Source organism: Odocoileus virginianus, chromosome 6 (genome assembly GCF_023699985.2).
Source record: "Odocoileus virginianus isolate 20LAN1187 ecotype Illinois chromosome 6, Ovbor_1.2, whole genome shotgun sequence".
In the NCBI taxonomy this organism is placed as follows: domain Eukaryota; kingdom Metazoa; phylum Chordata; class Mammalia; order Artiodactyla; family Cervidae; genus Odocoileus; species Odocoileus virginianus.
Genome location: NC_069679.1, coordinates 51,683,491 through 51,702,156, shown reverse-complemented (window position 1 = coordinate 51,702,156; position 18,666 = coordinate 51,683,491). Strand labels below are relative to the sequence as shown.

General features: G+C 37.2%; 1 pseudogene; it reads right to left on the bottom strand.

Annotated features, from left to right (window-relative positions):
- Positions 1-630: 630 nt before the first annotated feature.
- LOC139035509 (histone-lysine N-methyltransferase SETMAR-like) lies at positions 631-1,674 on the bottom strand (annotated as a pseudogene).
- Positions 1,675-18,666: the final 16,992 nt, after the last annotated feature.

The following is an 18,666-nucleotide window of genomic DNA, read 5'->3' as shown; positions in this document are numbered from 1 at the left end:
GGACTAGCTTTGTTTGAAGCAGGGGATTCTATTGGCTTGCTGAAGGAAGCAGTATCTAGTCAACTGAAGCCAAAGCTTTTAACAACTAACATAGAAAACAAGCAGTCCTCACACCAAAAAATAGTCAAGAAGAATAGATAAATATACTCTTTATAGCCTATGCCTGTGAGTTTCGAGGGGTTGGATCTAAAGTTCCAGTATGATTCCTACTCTGTGTGAGGTGTTTTAACAATGACTATTGTTATATGACTGTTCAAACCATATGAAGTGGCTCCTACCACTTTGGCTTTTGCTTTGGAAGCCAAACACAAGTTTTCAATTGGTTTCCATGAATTATATATAGACACAAATATATAGACTTGTATTTAACTACTAGGGAATAATACTAAGTCCTAAATATAACTAGGGTCTGAAGAAATGTGAGATTGAGATGTGCACATATTTCCCTGCATCAGGATGCTAGAGACCATGAGGAAGTATTTGGTGTTTATGCTATATTGCCAATAAAGCAGCATCATGTATAAAGTAATTCTCCAGGGGTTTTATTTTTATCTGAAATTAGTATAAAAGTAACTGCAGTTTTGGGCCGTTAATTTTAAATCATTATAACTAGGCTCAAACACATCTTTACTAATCAAAATAGGAACCATTACAATCAACACATTTTTGTCCATGAGAAATAAGTTTGTATATTCCTGTAGTGTAAAAATCTATGTTTCGGGATTTGATGGGCTCTTGGAAAGTATGTTCTGCCTCTTGTTGGTTGTGGAAGCATTTTACCTGCAAAAAGGTGTCAAGATGCTTGAAGCTTTTTCCATGCAAAAGTTGTCAAGGTAATCAGCTGGCGAGAGGTCAGGTGAATATGGCAGATGAGGCAAAACTTCGTAGCCCAATTAGTTCAATTTTGAAGCATTGGTTGTGTGATGTGCAGCTGGGCATCACTGTGGAGAACAATTGGGCCCTTTCTGTTGACCAATGCCAGCTTGAAGGCACTGCAGTTTTGGGTGCATCTCATCAATTTGCTGAGCATACTTCTCAGATGTAATGGTTTTGCCAGGATTCAGAAAGCTATAGTAGACTAGATGGGCAACAGACCAACAAACAATGACCATGACCATTTTTTGGTGCAAATTTGGCTTTGGGAAGAGTTTTGGAGCATCTTCTTGGTCCAAGCACTCAACTGGTCATCACTGGTTGTCATTTAAAACCCACTTTTCATCACCCATCACAATCTGATCGAGAAATGGTTCATTATTGTTGCATAGAGTAAGAGAACACAACACTTCAAAACAATCTTTTTTGAGATTTGGTCAGCTCATGAGGCACCCATGTATTGAGCTTTTTTACCTTTCCAATTTGCTTCAAATGCCGAATGATTGTAGAACGGTCGATGTTGAATTCTTCAGCAACTTCTTGTGTGGTTGTAAGAGAATCAGCTTTGATGATGGCTCTCAATTGGTCATTGTCAACTTCCAATGGCCAGTCACTGTGCTTCTCATCTTCAAGGCCCTTGTCTCCTTTGCAAAACTTCTTGAACCACCACTGCACTGTACATTCATTAGCAGTTCCTGGGTCAAATGCGCTGTTGAGGTTGCAAGTTGTCCCTGCTGCTTTAGGACCCATTTTGAACTTGAGTAAGAAAATTGCTTGAATTTGCTTTTTGTCTAACATCATTTCCCTAGTCTAAAATAAATGTGAAATAAACAGCAAGTAATAAATGATAAGCAAAAAAGCATAAAATGATAAATGTGCACTGAAATGATATATAATATAACCACATGAATATATATATTCATTTATGAATATATTCTAATATCAAATGGCAAAGTTTAACAACGCAAAACTGTAATTACTTTTGCACCAATTTAATGAATTCTGGCTCAAATTGCTGGTCAACATAGCAATGCTCAAAACTCTAAATTTACATGTGGTATGTCTTGCTCCATGTATACATAGGGTTAAAATATGTATTACTGCTTGTCTAAAGACTTTGCAACCCAGTTCACAATATTCATCCTCCTCCTCTTTTGGAATCTTAGAGTCAATAGGCCCAAGATGGCACACAAAGCAGTTTCTATGTCATCAGATGTGTGGGTCCTGGCTGTGCTGAGAATTATTCTTGAGCAATGATAACTATTGTATTCTCTGCTCCCTTTTCAAAGATGGTGGCCAGCTTGTCTTTGATTAATACTTCTAGGTTCCTAGTATGTGATCACACCACTTCCTTTTCCCAAGCAAAGATCAACACTGTCAGACTTCACTTTCTATTTATATAAATTTGTAGCATATACACACGCCTGTATCAGCTCCTTCAAAAGACATGAATTTATAGCTCTACTACATGTTTGGCAAGGATAAAAGGATGAATAAAGCTTGGTAATTATGTTATATAAGCTTTGAGTCTAAAAGGTAAATGTGCAATATGGTCAATGAATATATTACATGAAGCAGTTAGGTCACCTGTTATGGAAGAAATTGACAAACGATGTGGTCCTTCATAAGAGGTAGATAATATAAGACTGTGAGGAGTTTGGCATTTGGGGTAGAAAGGAAAGTAAATATGAATATGTAGGGGAACATAGGATTTGAAGTGATTCTTAAGAGAAGACAATAACTCATGTGGGAATCATTGCTACTATTTAAACATAAACGGAGGAAAAGATTATGTTCCCGAAGTATCTCTGACTTTTTAGAATGATCAATCAGTCTGTTTTACCCAGGTCTGAGGTTTTCTCAGGATGCAGAAGTTTCAGTTTTGAAACTAGGAGAACTGTGGGCAAACTGGCCATGCTGTTTCTTCCCCTTACGCCAGTGCACCTTTTTGATTTAAGGGTGACCCAGGGGGCTTCATCAATTGAATATTTCTTTAAAGTGAATCATCCTCTTTTTCATCACTTTCACATTTTTTGTTCTATTTTCATAATTTCTTGCCTGAATTACTTCAAAACCTCCTATCCATCCTCCTCCTGGATGATAGATAATTTTTCTAAAGTACACCTTGGATGATGTAACTCTTTGCTTAGACTTCTTCAATCACTCCTCATTACCTTCAGGATAAAAATCTAATTTATTTAGTATGTATAATAATCATGTAGGAGGAGAGATTCTTTAAAAAGATAAATTCCCATTCATTCATGTGTGTGTTAATTCAACAAATATGTATTGAGGGTCTGTTCTATGTGAAACACTGTTCTAGGTATCAGGGTTAAGGTGGTGAGAAAAGCAGACAACATCCTCATGTAGCATGTATTCTAGTAGGGCAGGGACAGACTGTCAACAAATATGTATTGAGTACAGGTCAGTTTAGGCTATCAAAGAAAGCAGAAGTGAGTAAGAGAGGACAGGGTGGGTACAATTTTAGATAGTGCAGTCAGGGAATGGGCTTCCCTGGTAGCTCAGCTGGTAAAGAAGCCACCTGCAATGCAGGCAATACCAGTTCAGTTCCTGGGTCAGGACGATCCCCTGGAGAAGGGTTAGGTTACCCACTCCAGTAATCTCAAGCTTTCCTCATGGTTCAGATGGTAAAGAATCCACCTGCAATGCAGGAGACCTGGGTTCAATCCCTGGGTTAGGAAGATCCCCTGGAGTAAGGCATCACAACCCACTCCAATATTCTTGACTGGAGAATCCCCATGGACAGAGGAGCCTGGCGGACTACAGTCCATAGGGTCACAAAGTCAGACACAACTGAACAAAAAGCACAGCACAGTCAGGGAAGACTTCTCTGAGTGACATCTGAGCATGAACAGTATCACCGGGATATTTGGAGAAAAGAATGTTTTAAGAAACAACAACAAAATCCTGAGTTGGGAGACAGTTTGGTGAATATGGCTGGAAAGGAGTGAGCATGGGGATATGGACAGGAAAAAAAAAAAAAAACAGAGAGAGAAGCCAGGAGCAAAAGCATCTAGACACTTGTATGCCATTTTGAAGACATTTGATTTCATTCCAATGAGATGGTCAGCTACTTAAGAGTTTTGTGCAAAGGTGTGACATGACTTGCATTTTAAAAAGTCTCTCAGGCAGCTATTGTCTGTTGAGACTATTAGAAGAGTAGAATCAGGGATACCATGTAGGAGGCTTTTTACTGTAAGCAGAAAATGATACTGGCTTAGAATATAGTGTATCAGAGGTGTTAAGAATTGGCAGTGCCCCAAGTCTCACTCAACACCTCATTCCTTCAGTCACACCTCACTACTCACATGCTTGCTCACATTCTATGTGTTGTTGACTCTGCCAGTAATTTTTTTCTCCACATGCCTTGTCTTAGATACCTCATCTTTTTTTTTTTAAACAACAGCAGCAAAAGCCTAGTAAAATCATCATCTCTTTCAGGAAACCATCCATAGTTCTGGGCTTGAATTTGATGTTTTGTCTGTGCTGCACTATACCTGTCCTTAATTTGCACACTGATTATGATTGCCTGTTTACATGTCTGTTTACAACCCACTCAGCTCACCCTTTTTCTTAATATCTCTCTATCTCTCTGTCACAGATACATACACAAACTCACACCACAGATATGATCCCTTTGAGGAAAGTGATTGGCAAATAGTAAGTGAAGAATACATATTGTGTTGAATAAATGAATGAAGGAATCTGCATCAGATTGAAAAGATGACAAATTGGGCCTTACTTGTAAAGGCATCATGAAAACAGGAATATGCAATCAATGGACACCTTCATTCACTCAGTGTACATTGTTTAGCATTTACCATATGCAAATATGCAGATGTATGCTAGGTGTTGGAGATACAATGATAATAAGACACAATCAGCACTGATTGCAAATCCAATCATCAGTATATTTCAATTGTGACTGAAAAGTACATTACTGAAAATACCTAAAGCCAGCTAGCAAACATTATACATGGAGGCTCATACGTTGGGAAATAATCCCAGGGGATACTTTACAGGAAGCTCTCACTCCTGTAGTTATACTTCAATGATTAAATAGAGTAAAAATTTAAAAATGTATAACAAATGTTCTCTATTCCAAAGGGAATAGACAGATCTGATTTTGATAGAAATCATGGAAATGTAATATAACTAATTATGAGTGACCTGAGACCAATCCCAGTTCAGGTCAGGGACAAGCTATAAAGCAAAGTGCAGGCCCATAATAGAATTAGCATGAAGTAGTGATAGCAGATACAGAGAACAGTTGTTTGTGTATAGACACTATAAATGCATAAAAGCAACTTATAGGCCAGGTGGCTTGTAGAAAATACCACTTTCTTATAAAAATTATACAAAACTGATGAGAAAACCATGGGGCAAACCCAAGGTCCCCAGGGTATGGCCAAACCAAGCAGGGGGCACTGACCTTTCTTTTCTCATTATGACCAGGCTTTGCAGCAGAGCTGTGCCCTTCTACTACCCACGTTGTCCAACAATTTGCAGCTGCAGTAGATAGCTTAATTACTGACATCCACAAATGCAGTGGCCAACAGTTCCCATGGGGATTTCTGAAACCGCTCAGCTACAGATGGAAGAAGGGAATCTGCGGCAGGATAAAGAACTGCTTGGGTTAGAAAGCATCAAGGCAATCACGCCTGCTGTGAAAACCATAACAGCATACTGCTCCTGTCTGTGGCTGCTAAAATGATAATTAATAGGGAGCCAGAAGGTGACTGTTGTCTCTGAGAATTGATTACTGAAGAACTAGAAATTCAGGGCTCTGTGTTGGTTCAGGGCCATCATCAGAGTCAAACGAACCTGGGTTCCAAGCATAGAGCTTTGTACTTTTTTTATTGACGGATTGTGAAATCTTAAAGCTATTATTTTTCTTATTACTTTTTTTCCTTTCACTAGGGTCTTTAATAGTATTATGTATCCTATCAGAATTGATCAACACTATAACACTGAAAAATGTTTTAACACCTGTTTTTTTTTTTCTTTCTTTTTCTCTTTTCATTTATTCTGCTCTTGTAGCTATTCTTTCAAATGTAAGCAAAATAGCTAGAAGAAATCTTCTGGACAAAGGATTTAAAAAGCAATTGAATTCAGATCCCTCATATTTAGAAAATGACTGTTAGAGAAACTCCAAAGTCCATGTCTTCCCTAATGCTTTATTAAATACATTTTCACAAAATTCATCACCATTCATCAACCAGAATGAGAAATTATCAAATTTATATTCATTTATTACTAGAAACTAATCTCCAACCCAATTTTAGTACTGGTAATGGTAGAAATGTCACCTACCACTGTGCTCCAATTTCACATTTTCATCCTATTCCAAGGTTTCTGATGCTTAACTGTGTTAATTCAGATTACTAGTTAACATTTATTATGTCTTGATATCATGTGAATCCTTGCTAGCATCTTTTTGAACTACAAGAAAGAAAATTGTATCATGCTGGGAAAAGATACTGGATATGGATTATAAAAACTGCAAGAAATATTGTTAATGATAAAACATGATCATCAGTGTTTACTATACACCAGGTAATATGCTTATATTATTAGAGTCAACTTAATTCTTGTCCTGATATTTGTGAATTTTGTATACATGAACTAAATTTTTAAGCTCTCTGAGACCCAATGACCTTCTGTAAAAAAGGGTATAGTAATATCTTTCATATGCCACTGTTGTAAGAAATAAAATAAAATGCAAATAGTATCTGGTGTGAGAATAGATAAATGCTAAGTGATTATTTTAAACGTGGCATCAAGAACTGAACCTCCTCCCCCCATAAAACTGGAAAAAGAAAAATTAATGTGCTATTTATGGCCATTTCCTTGAAAACTGTGCCTTCGTACAGATCCAATGAAGGAAAATGTCAAAACCAGGAGAAAGGATTAGAAATGGAGGGGAACCACAGTCCTGAACTTCGATGGTTAATTACAGAAATTTCAAGAACTGTGAACATTCCGGAGCCTGATTTCCCTTCAAGTGGTAGAACTTAAGGGTAGGCCAATATGTGGGCTAAAGAATGAAAGACTTAATACTGAATGTTTTTAGAAGGTTGAATATAATATAATGTTTTTTAATTTTAACAAGTTTTCTGCTATTTAAGAGAACAAGACAGATCTTAGAGGAAAAATATTCATAGATGAAAGTAGTAGGATAGAAATTCAATGAAAATAATGAGTGGCTCCGAGATGAGTATACAATGCATTACTCTCAAATTACTGTTTCCCTTCAAGTTGCAACTTTCAAAATGTCACATCCTTGACCCCAAATTCATTTCTTTATCTCATCTCTTACAATTTTCATTCACAAAGTATTTACTGCCTCGTGAGCTTTTCTTATTCATTCCTAAGATAATCCTTACTCCCTCTTATGCCTCTTATATTATTCAGTGACTTTATGATTGCTAAATCTAAAGAATATTTTATGACATTGGTATGCTTGTCATGGTGAGCTGTTAAACAGCCTCTCCTGGAAATGCTCCCTTTCTCTATAGCCCATAGATTCTTCTTTCCTTATTCTCTTATGTTTATGGAAACCCAAGTGTTTTTTGCCTCTATAACCACATTAATGTTGCTATATTTGGTCTTAGCTGTTCTCAATCTATTCTTCCTAATCTAGAACTGACTCACCTTTGCAATAATTTAAAACCATGTCTCTATATCAGACCTCTCTCTTGAGCTCTAACCCTATGCACACCATGACTTGAACAAGCCAAAAATTCATCAATGTTCTCAAATTAGCAAGTTCATCTGTGGTAATTTCCCAAAAAATGATATTGTTAATAAACACACTGGCCTTAAAACATCCCAGATTTCTGCATTTTCCATACCACTCACACAAAGCAATGAGCCATTTCATTTCTATGCAGAATGACTATAGGAGTTTTTCTAGTGCAGACATTTGTTAAACTATGTTCTCCAAACATTGGGTATTCCCTGTACTGAAAGAGGGAAGGGTGAAGGCAGAGAGAACAATTAGGTCATATGTTCTTCATCCCTATTTCAAGCAAGTACATCTCTTTACATCTAAGGTCTCAAATAAATTTCATTTGAAAAGTAAAGATTCTGCTATTTAGACTGTGCAAATAATTATTCTATATCTAATCCATTTTCCACATTAGAGATATCATGCTAATGTGAAAATCTTATATCATTTTCACTGATAAATAGCCTTGGTAACAGTTAGGGATTTTTTGCCTATAGTTCAGGCAAACAGAAACATAAGTGATAAAGAATAACAGATTTATTACAAAGATCAGAGCCTACACTATTGTGGAAACTGGTGAAGAAGTCTATAGAAGGTTGTTGATTACACATTGTTTGGTGAGCTAAAGTCACTGTTGGTGGTCAGGAAGAAAAACTGTAGGGAAAGTGAGAAAAATTAGCCCATGAGGACAACTAAAATGTACTGCAAAAGGCCAAACTGTAACCTACATCTGCCTCTCACTGATTTCAACCTTGACAACACATGTGACCTACAGATGAAGCCATTATCCTTCACACAGACCTGCACACATTCTGGCCTAGGACTCAGAGAAACTGAAGGATGAGATGTGGTGAGAGTTGAAAGAGCTATGACACTGCCAACAAGATGAGTCTTCACATATAAGCAACCATGGTAGTGTCTACCTCCCATACTGACTTGCAATATGGTTTAGTCCCTAAGTCATGCCTGACTCTTGCGACTGCATGGACTTTAGCCCGCCAGACTCCTCTATCCATGGGATTTCCCAGGTAAGAATACTGGAATGGGTTGCCATTTCCTTCTCCAGGGGATCTTCCGAACCCAGGGATTGAACCCAGGTCGCTTACATGGCAGGTAGATTTCTTACTGATGAGCCACCAGGGAACTGTTATTTCACTTAGGCTTTTAAATCTTACACAAATTTCTCTTATGGGCAACACTAATCCCAAAGCATACAGGGACGTAAATTCTGTGAAAAATAAATCCAGTTTGCTAATCAGTCAAACCTCAATACTTTTCAATAGCCTTCAGTGAAAAAATGTCATACCTCCCTGCTAATACAGAACTGATTTTAAAACCTGGTCTTAGTTTGTCTCCCTAGTCTCATTTCAGGGTATACTATTATGCTATAGACTTATCAAGTAAGTTTCTGCTCCCAAGTTTCTGCTTTTTCAATTTTGATTGCCTTTGTGCAGTTTCTTACCTAGAGAGCCCTTGTTCTCTTTCACTGATCAGCTTACTGCTCATTCTTCACTTAGTAGGTTAAATCTCAACTTCTCTAGAATTTCTTCCTTCATACCTCCCTGCACATGGTCTGAATAAGATGTGCTTCTAATATGAATACATTCATATGGTAGTTACTCCCATAGCTATAGTTTTCAGTAGTTACTGATGGAAAGTTCTCAATTACTTGTTCACTTTATTTACTATATTTCAAGCCCCTTGAGAACAGAAAATATGATCCTGTACATCCATGTATATTAATACTTCAAAAAATTCTTGGATTATGATAAAATACTCAAAAATACTTGCTGACTTAGTAATCAGAAAAATGAGTACATAAATAAATGTGTGAATAAATCACAAGAAAGAAAATCAAAGGAGAACTACTGTTATGGACTGGTGATTCTAGTAAAGAATTAGGGTAGTTTGAGGTTCCTCTGGTGGCTCAGATGGTAAGAAATCTGCTTGCAATGCAGGAGATGTGGGTTCAATCCCTGGGTTGGGAAGATCCCCTGGAGAAGGGAATGACTGCCCACTCCAGTATTCTTCCCTGGAGCATGCCATGGACTGAGGAACCTGGTGGGCTACAGTCCATGGGGTCACAAAATATTGGACATGACTGTGTAACTAACACAAAGGTCTAGTGAAAAACAAGATTTTCCCTGTGAGAACTTGCTTTCATTTACTACAGATGAAAAACCTGATCTTCATCTCAAAGACTCACATGTTTTTACTTAAAGGCGAATTCATGTTTAGCAGTTTCTACAGAGAAACTTCTTCCCTATCCCAGTTGTGTAAGTATACCAAAGAGTAGTCCATATAGATTGAAATACTTGTCTCCATGTAATGTATGTCATCTGACATATTCACACATAGTTTTCAGCAAGGTATTAAGTCATCCATATCAGTGGCCTGTACTGGTCAATACAGTGGCAGCCTCATAGGAGTTAGGGAACTGTCTGTGGTATAGTAACTTCCCTTAGACAACAGTGGGAATAGTAAAGGGCAGAGTGTGGTGATTGGTGAATTGTGTATTTGGACATCACTCAGGTGTTTGATTCTGCCAAATGCATCACTATATAAGGAATCCTATGACAGATCTGCCACTGAGGAAATTTTACACATATCACTCTCTTACTTTATAAGGGTATCATAAAAAAAAGTTGTAGCTGTCAGAGAGACAGCTAATTCATTTACTACAACTAGGTGTACAGGCCAAGATGACGTCTCTCAGCCATTAAGACGTGCATTCCAGCAGCATTCCACACTGCCTTCAGCAGAGTATTCCAGCAAGAGGGAATCTCTATATGTGATTTTAGTTTTAGACTATGTTATGGGCTACTCATAGAATAATTATGCTACAGATGTGGTTATATTTAGGTTATATATATATATTGACTTGCAGTACTTTTTTACTTTTTTAAAAGCAAAAAGAGATGCAGTTCAGTGTATTTTACAATTTAGAGATTTCTACTACAAGTATATATTTCTAGTCCAAATCTCTTTCCCAGTTCCCAGCTTCCCTAAAGAATATTCAAAATCAATGTGTACATTGAGTTCCAACACTTTCCCTTTTGTCCCCTGACATAATAAATGCCATTGATTCATTTTTACCGATTATTTTTTAAATTTCCACTCTAACTCAGACCCATATTACCTCTTATCTATGAAAGAACATGTCAGGAACCCAGAATATAATTTTTTTTTAATTAGGGTATAGTTTATGTACGATATTATATAAGTTTTAGGTGTACAACATAGTGATTCACAATTTTAAAGGTTATAATCCCACTTATAGTTAATATAAAATATAGGTTATATTCCAAGACAGAACTTTAACATCTAAATTCCATGTTAGCAAATTCCATTTAGCAAATTAAAATAAAAATCCCATTGCATTTTAGCAAATTCCAACTAAGCTTAAAAACAAGACTTTTGACTCTTATGCTGACACTTGTACTTGAGCTTTGTGACTTTCTGTATTCAGATAGATATATCTTTTCTTTTCTCCTCTGCCTTCACTTCTCTCTTCACTTCACTTCTTTTCTCAGTTATTTGTAACGTCTCCTCAGATAACCACTTTGCCTTTTTGCCTTTCTTTTTCTTGAGGATTGTCTTGATCACTGCCTCCTGTACAATATCACAAACCTCTGTCCATAGTTCTTCCTTCAGGCACTCTGTCTATCAGATCTAATCCCTTGAATACATTTGCCACTTCCACTGTATAACCGTAAGGGATGATTTAGGTCATACCTGAATGATCTAGTGGTTTTCCCTACTTTCTTCAATTTAAGTCTGAATTTGGCAATAAGGAGTTCATGATCTGAGCCACAGTCAGCTCCCAGTCTTGTTTTTGCTGACTATATAGAGCTTTCTCCATCTCTGCCTGCAAAGAATATAATCAATCTGATCTCACTATTGACCATCTGGTGATGTCCATGTGTAGATTCTTTTCTGGTGTTGTTGCAAGAGGGTGTTTGCTGTGACAAGAGCATTCTCACAGCAAAACTCTATTAGCCTTTCCTTGCTGCATTCTGTACTCCAAGGCCAAATTTGCCTGTTACTCCAGGTATTTCTTGATTCCTACTTTGCATTTCAGTCAGTGATCAATGCAAAGAAATAGAGGAAAACAATAGAATGGGAAAGACTAGAGATCTCTTCAGAAAATTAGAGATACCAAGGGAATATTTCATGCAAAGATGGGCTTAAGAAAGGACAGAAATGGTATGGACTTAACAGAAGCAGAAGATATTAAGAAGACGTGGCAAGAATACACAGAACTGTACAAAAAAGACCTTCATGACCTAGATAATCACAATGGTGTGATCACACACCTATGGCCAGACATCCTGGAATGTGAAGTCAAGTGGGCCTTAGAAAGCATCACTACGAATAAAGCTAGTGGAGGTGATGGAATTCTATTTGAGCTATTTCAAATCCTGAAAGATGATGCTGTGAAAGTGCTGCACTCAATATGCCAGCAAATTTGGAAAACTCACCAGTGGCCACAGGACTGGAAAAGGTCAGTTTTCATTCCAATCCCAAAGAAAGGCAATGCCAAAGAATGCTCAAACTACCGCACAATTGCACTCATCTCACATGCTAACAAAGTAGTGCTCAAAATTCTCCAAGCCAGGCTTCAACAATACTGGGAACTTCCAGATGTTCAAGTTGGATTTAGAAAAGTCAGAGGAACCAGAGATCAAATTGCCAATATCTGCTAGATCATCAAAAAAGCAAGAGAGTTCCAGAAAAACATCTACTTCTGCTTTATTGACTATACCAAAGTCTTTGACTGTGTGGATCACTACAAACTGTGGAAAATTCTTGAAGAGATGGGAATACCAGACCACCTGACCTGCCTCCTGAGAAATCTGTATGCAGGTCAAGAAGCAACAGTTAGAACTGGACATGAACAGACTGGTTCCAAATCAGGAAAAGAGTACATCAAGGCTGTATATTGTCACTCTGCTTATTTAACTTATATGCAGAGTACATCATGAGAAATGCTGGACTGTATGAAGAATAAGCTGGAATCAAGATCGCCAGAAGAAATAGCAACAACCTCAGATATGCTGATGACACCACCCTTATGGCAGAAAGTGAAGAACTAAAGAGCCTCTTGATGAAAGTGAAAGAGGAGAATGAAAAAGCTGGCTTAAAGCGCAACATTCCGAAAACTAAGATCATGGCATCCGTTCCCATTGCTTCATGGCAAATAGATGGGGAAAGAATGGAAACAGTGACAGATTTTCTTTTTGGGGGCTTAAAAATCACTGCAGATGGTGATTGCAGCCATGAAATTAAAAGACTCTTGCTCCTTGGAAGAAAAGTTCTGATCAACCTAGACAGCATACTAAAAAGCAGAGATATCACTTTGCCAAAAAAGGTCCGTCTAGTCCAAGCTATGGTTTTTCCAGTAGCCATGTATGGATGTGAGAGTTGGAGTATTAAGAAACCTTAGTGGTGAAGTATTGATGCTTTTGAACTTTAGTGCTGGAGAAGACTCTTGAGAGTCCCTTGGACAGCAAGGAGATCCTAAAGGAAAGTAATCCATCCTAAAGTAAATCAGTCCTGAATATTCATTGGAAGGACTGATGCTGAAGCTGAAACTCTTAATACTTTAGCTTCCTGATATGAAGAACTGACTCATTTGAAAAGACCCTGATGCTGGGAAAGATTGAAGGTGGGAGGAGAAGGGGATGACAGAGGATGAGATTGTTGGATGGCATCACCAACTCAATGGACATGAGTTTGAGTAAGTTCTAGGAGTTGGTGATGGACAGGGAGACCTGGCATGCTGCAGTCCATGGGCTTACAAAGAGTCAGACACGACTGAGTGACTGAACTGAACTGAACTGTTACTTTCATGTCCCAGACAGATACTCTTAGAGGATTCTGTGGCTATCCCCCAAAGTCTGACCAGATTCTTGAGTGATGGTCAGGTTTTGAGGTTTCCTTGAATGCTTCCCTCTCTGCTGGTTAGTGTCTGTCTCTTTAGAGTCTAACATACATTCTGAAGCCCTCACCCTGGCCTCTGTAGTGTGCAATAGTGTCTCCCAGGAAAGGCTGACCTGGCTGACTTCTCTGTTCCTTATAACCTGCTCCCTGTATGTCCCACAGTTCCCAGGTATCTCATAGGATAAAGCGTTATAGAGGAATGATTCTATTATATAATGTTGACCAAAGTTAGGATCAGAATTTAAGATAAGAAGATAGTAAATGAGTTAGGTATTGGACTGCAAATAAACTGATTTTCTAGTATGCTGGAAGATGATAGGCAGAGACATTCATCAGACATCATGTGCTCTATCTATGCTTTCTCCTATGAAGCAATCCTCTCACATGCCCAGGATGAAAATGTGGATTTGCTGGCACTTACTTTGGTCCAAAAGAAACTGCTATTTCTCAAACATACTATTCAATGGAAACCCATTGCCTGTGTAATTATTTATAAATCATGCTATAATGCCAAAGTAGAAAATGACTGTGACATAGGAAGAGTTGAACTCGTCAGGACTTGTAAGACGCTATCTTAGAAAGAGAGTGTCATCCACATGCTGTGTGCCTTTATGCCCCACCATTAGGTTCTCTGGAGACCAAACAATTGCATTGAGATTTACTATAACTTTCTCCTCTGTGTGACCCCCTTACTTCTAATTAGACTTTGCAAAAATTAAATCAGAAATGTTACCCTTCAGTGCATGAAATGTGTGACTTTCTACCTTAAATATACAGCCCATATAAAATGTTCCAACATTCAGGAGGTGCCAAATACATACCATTTATTTAGTATGGCCTTCAAAACCCTCCATAGTACCATTCAACTGCGTCTTCAGCCCTGTCACCTACCAACACCAGGAGAGTATTTTATCTTCAGCTTGCTGAATTATGAAATGCTATTTTCACAGTCATCTTTCCATATCTGTGCCTTTGCTCTGCAGCTTTACTGGTAGACTCTCCTTATGTCCACCTCTAAATTTCCAAGTCATCTCAAGTCCCATGTCAAAGCTGCCTCCTTCACAAATTCTTCGTTATTCTTTTCCAATACGTGCTTCTGTCTCTCTGCTGAACCCTCAAGGCACACTATCAATAATGATTTTTTTTTTTTGCACTTTTCTTAATCTTCCTGTGCTTTCATATTACCAACGTGACTTTCTTGCAGATTTCTACTGGATTGCATGTAACATTTTTAAATTCAATATTCTATCTTTTGGAATCAAAATATATTGGCTGATTTAAGTTGCATATTTTCAAAAAAGGAAAAATTCCTTTTTAGAAAGAGGAAGCAGAATCTTCAAAATGAAGCCAATAGCAATACTTTGCAAACTTTAGGGGACAAAGTCAAAGGAAACTGCATTCATGAGACCTGCAATAGGTTCAGAAAGTTGCATATTTAACAAGCTACTCAAGTGATTCCATGCAGGTGGTCTGAGCATCACATTTTAAGAAACGCTGCCAGAGAGAAAACACAATTGCTAAAGGGAACAAGGACAGGTGGTAGCCAATATGTATAACAGACAGTTACCTGTAATTTAAATTATCCTTAGTTCTGCATTCACAGAGCAGAAAGTTGGTCCAAGTACAGAAATGGTTAGCTGTAAACAATAAAAATCTCATGATTAAAAAAGTACAGTGAAGGGCAATTACACTGGACAAGTGTTCTACACAACTTGAAAAATGGGCACAAATTATATTTTAGAAAAAAAAATAAAAATAAGCTTTCTTGTACTGATTCTGTTAGATTTACAAATAGGAAGAAAGAATTTTACATAGATACCATGTAAGAAACTTAGTTATGAATAACCAATACAAACATTAAATTGTGTGATATCAATCTAGAGTTTAACATGAAGTACTATAAGTAAGAGTTAAAAATGTAGGAAACAATCAATTTATACCTATTAACTTCTTACAAAAGAGTTATCTAATTGCACATAGGAATTTGTATTTTAGTTATATATAATTTTCTGTTTCTTTATATATATAATATTTATTTTGAAATAAAATTTATATTTGCAATATAAGATAGGTCACAAGCATATCCTATTTCCTCAGGTCTAAAGAGCTTATGACTCCTACTTGCCCCATTTGAAAAGGACTGCCAATTCCCTGGAAAAGTTGTCTTCACTGCCTTCTAGCAGAACTTAAGAAATGTCAATGAATACTCAGAAATAGATTTTTTATTTTGCACAGATGCTGACTTGCTTGGCCTCATCTGGGTGCCACTATTCTGCCAAGTTCCTATCATCTCTTGTCAGTCATCACTGAGTACCTCCTAGTCTGCCAGATGCTATAATCTTCCATGGCCGAGTCATTGGCGCCACCAAGATGATAAACCTCCATAGTATTCTTTTGCAAAATGGAGAAGACTGCTTTTCTCTCCTTTGGTTTACACTACATTTGAATGCACTGTGAATGCTCTATTTTTAGATCAATGTTTTACAGAGGTTTCAGACTTTTTTGCTTATAAATGCTCTAATTTTTATGGAACTTAGATATGAACCCAAAGGCATTAATAACTGGATCAAGAAGCTAATAGGAACTATACACATAACCACTGCCTTCTCAAATACTTAAACACTCAGTGTACCTTGTTCCAAGACCTTCTCACCTCTCATGTGAGTTAGCTTCTCTTGATCCTCCATTATCATCTATGTCCAGTTTCATAGGCCAATAGAGATCCCTGCTACTAAAATAATGGTTTTGTTTTGTTAAATTAAGAGGTCTATTTTTATATTGAAAACATTCTCAAGTGGGGAAAATGTTATATTGCATAAAATATAGGTTTTATACTTATGAGAAGCTGTTTTTTTTATTTTAAATTATAAAAACGTAATCCAGAGACTACTGACTACCTGGTGGATACTTATATACTATGCAGACAGTGGTAAGAATAAAAGAATATCTGTAAGACTTAATCAAAAGTTGCAAATTGAACATTTTTGTTTAGTCTGTACCGTTGTTTACATTAAAACATAGCTAAATTAAACAATAAAATAATGATTTCTGATATTTATTGTTTATTATGTAGGGCCTTATATGTATTTAACTTATAACAAAATCCTATGAGGTAGGCAGCACTGCAGTAATGCACCTTCCCCCCCAACCCCACCCCTAGATAACCATCATGGTGTGGACTTTATAGTGTCTAAGACAGCACTATTTTGAACTACATTTTCAGGTTAGAACACTGAAGCACGGAGCAGCTGAGTGATAGCGAGTCATAGACTAGTAAGTGGCAGAGTCAGGGTTCAAATGCAGGGTCTCAGGCTCGAGGCCTACTCTGGGTTATGTTGCTTCAGAAATCAGAAGATTTCACATTATAATTCCTATTTCTGTCCTCTGTGGAAAAATCAGATGATCTGGCAGCATTATCCCCTCATCTTGCCACGATTCCTCAGGGCTGAAGGAATGATGGCTGCTCCCCTGTGTCAGCGCACATACCCATTTTTGAACAACCCATTCCTCTCTATTGTCTCCCTGTCAGGGAACCCTTTAATGTTATACTTGCTTTGTTATCCTACAGTAGAGGTGAAGGGAAAGTGAAAGATTCCTGAACTGAAAGATACTTCAAAAGGGTTTGGTATTCCATCCGTCCTTCTTAACCACAACACATGTCACCACTGGCCCTGTATGCATGTGACTGTGAATTTAGATCTAGGCTTTCAAACAAAGACCTCTTTACAAAATAGCTGAAAATCTCAGAATTATAATCATAGCTATATAATATAGAGTTTCACTCCAAGGCTGTAGAATATATTGATTTTGATCACAAGGCTTTGGATTATACAGGCCTAACTTAAATAATAGCTTCACCACCTATAACTGTATGACTCAGAAGAATTAAATTTTAAGCCCTGAACCTTGGTTTCTATTACTACTCAGTGTATCAAATGAAATAAGCAAATGCATAACCCATCCATACTCATTGAGTGAGTAAATGATTAGGTGAATGAAAATATAAATGAAACTTTATAAAGTACTAAATGAGTACTGCATTTTCAAAATTATTTTTAGGTATTAACTCAGTTTCATGTTCGATTCTTTGATAGGAAAAAGAAAAGTGCTGATATAAATCACTATCAGTATATAGTAGGCTGTCTATATACTGATGATGTTGTCCTTGTAGCTCCTAATCAGTATGCCATGAGACAATAGTTAGATAATTTGCTGAAACTGTACTTTTCTTTTATCTATCATTTCTAAGGGCAAATACCTTCCTATAGAACTAGGAGGGATACCTGGGAATTGCTACCAAGATCCTGGTCAATGATTTTATTTCACTAACAACTGAGATGACTTTTGCTACTTAAATGTATTCTTCCTCTAACATTAGCCTTAACAAAGTAATTATTTGCTTGAAAATATACTTGCTGTTTCTTTATTGACAAAGCATTTGCAGAAGGTGGATGACATCAAACAAGAAACTATGGTGACCATTATTTTCCTATGACCATGCATCTCTTTGAATTATAATTCTGGATACTTGACTGCTGACATATTAGATCCTAGGAGACTAATATTATTAAAAGCTAATATTGAAGACTCAGTTATGTGTTTTACAGAAAGCAGACACTCAATAAATACTTGCTCAAGAAGCAAATTAATAGACTAATAAGCAATTGAATGTGTATCAGGAAGTTTGCTGTATGTGTACACATTTGCATCAGATCACACATACAATCAGCCTCAGCATCAAGAGAGGGAGAAAAAAAATGGATTAAGTCATGGTCTCAGCAGAACACATCTCACTTCACTACATTAGGGTCCTTCCGGATTTCCAAAGGTAAGCAATGAGATGCAAAGCTGGCTTTAGCTACTCCTTTGAGCATATAATGATTTCCTGAAGGGAACTTGAAGGGGCTTCATGATTGCCCCATTAAATATACAATGATTTCCTAAAGTTGAATTCAAAGGGGCATTTCTCATGGGAACTGGATGTAAAATCAAACTCCAAATGGCTGCCCTATGCCACAGCATGGACCAGCTGTTTCCAGAGAATTCCTTGAATATGCAGGATCAGAAAATAGTGTGAATCTGGCATTGAATGAGAAGCT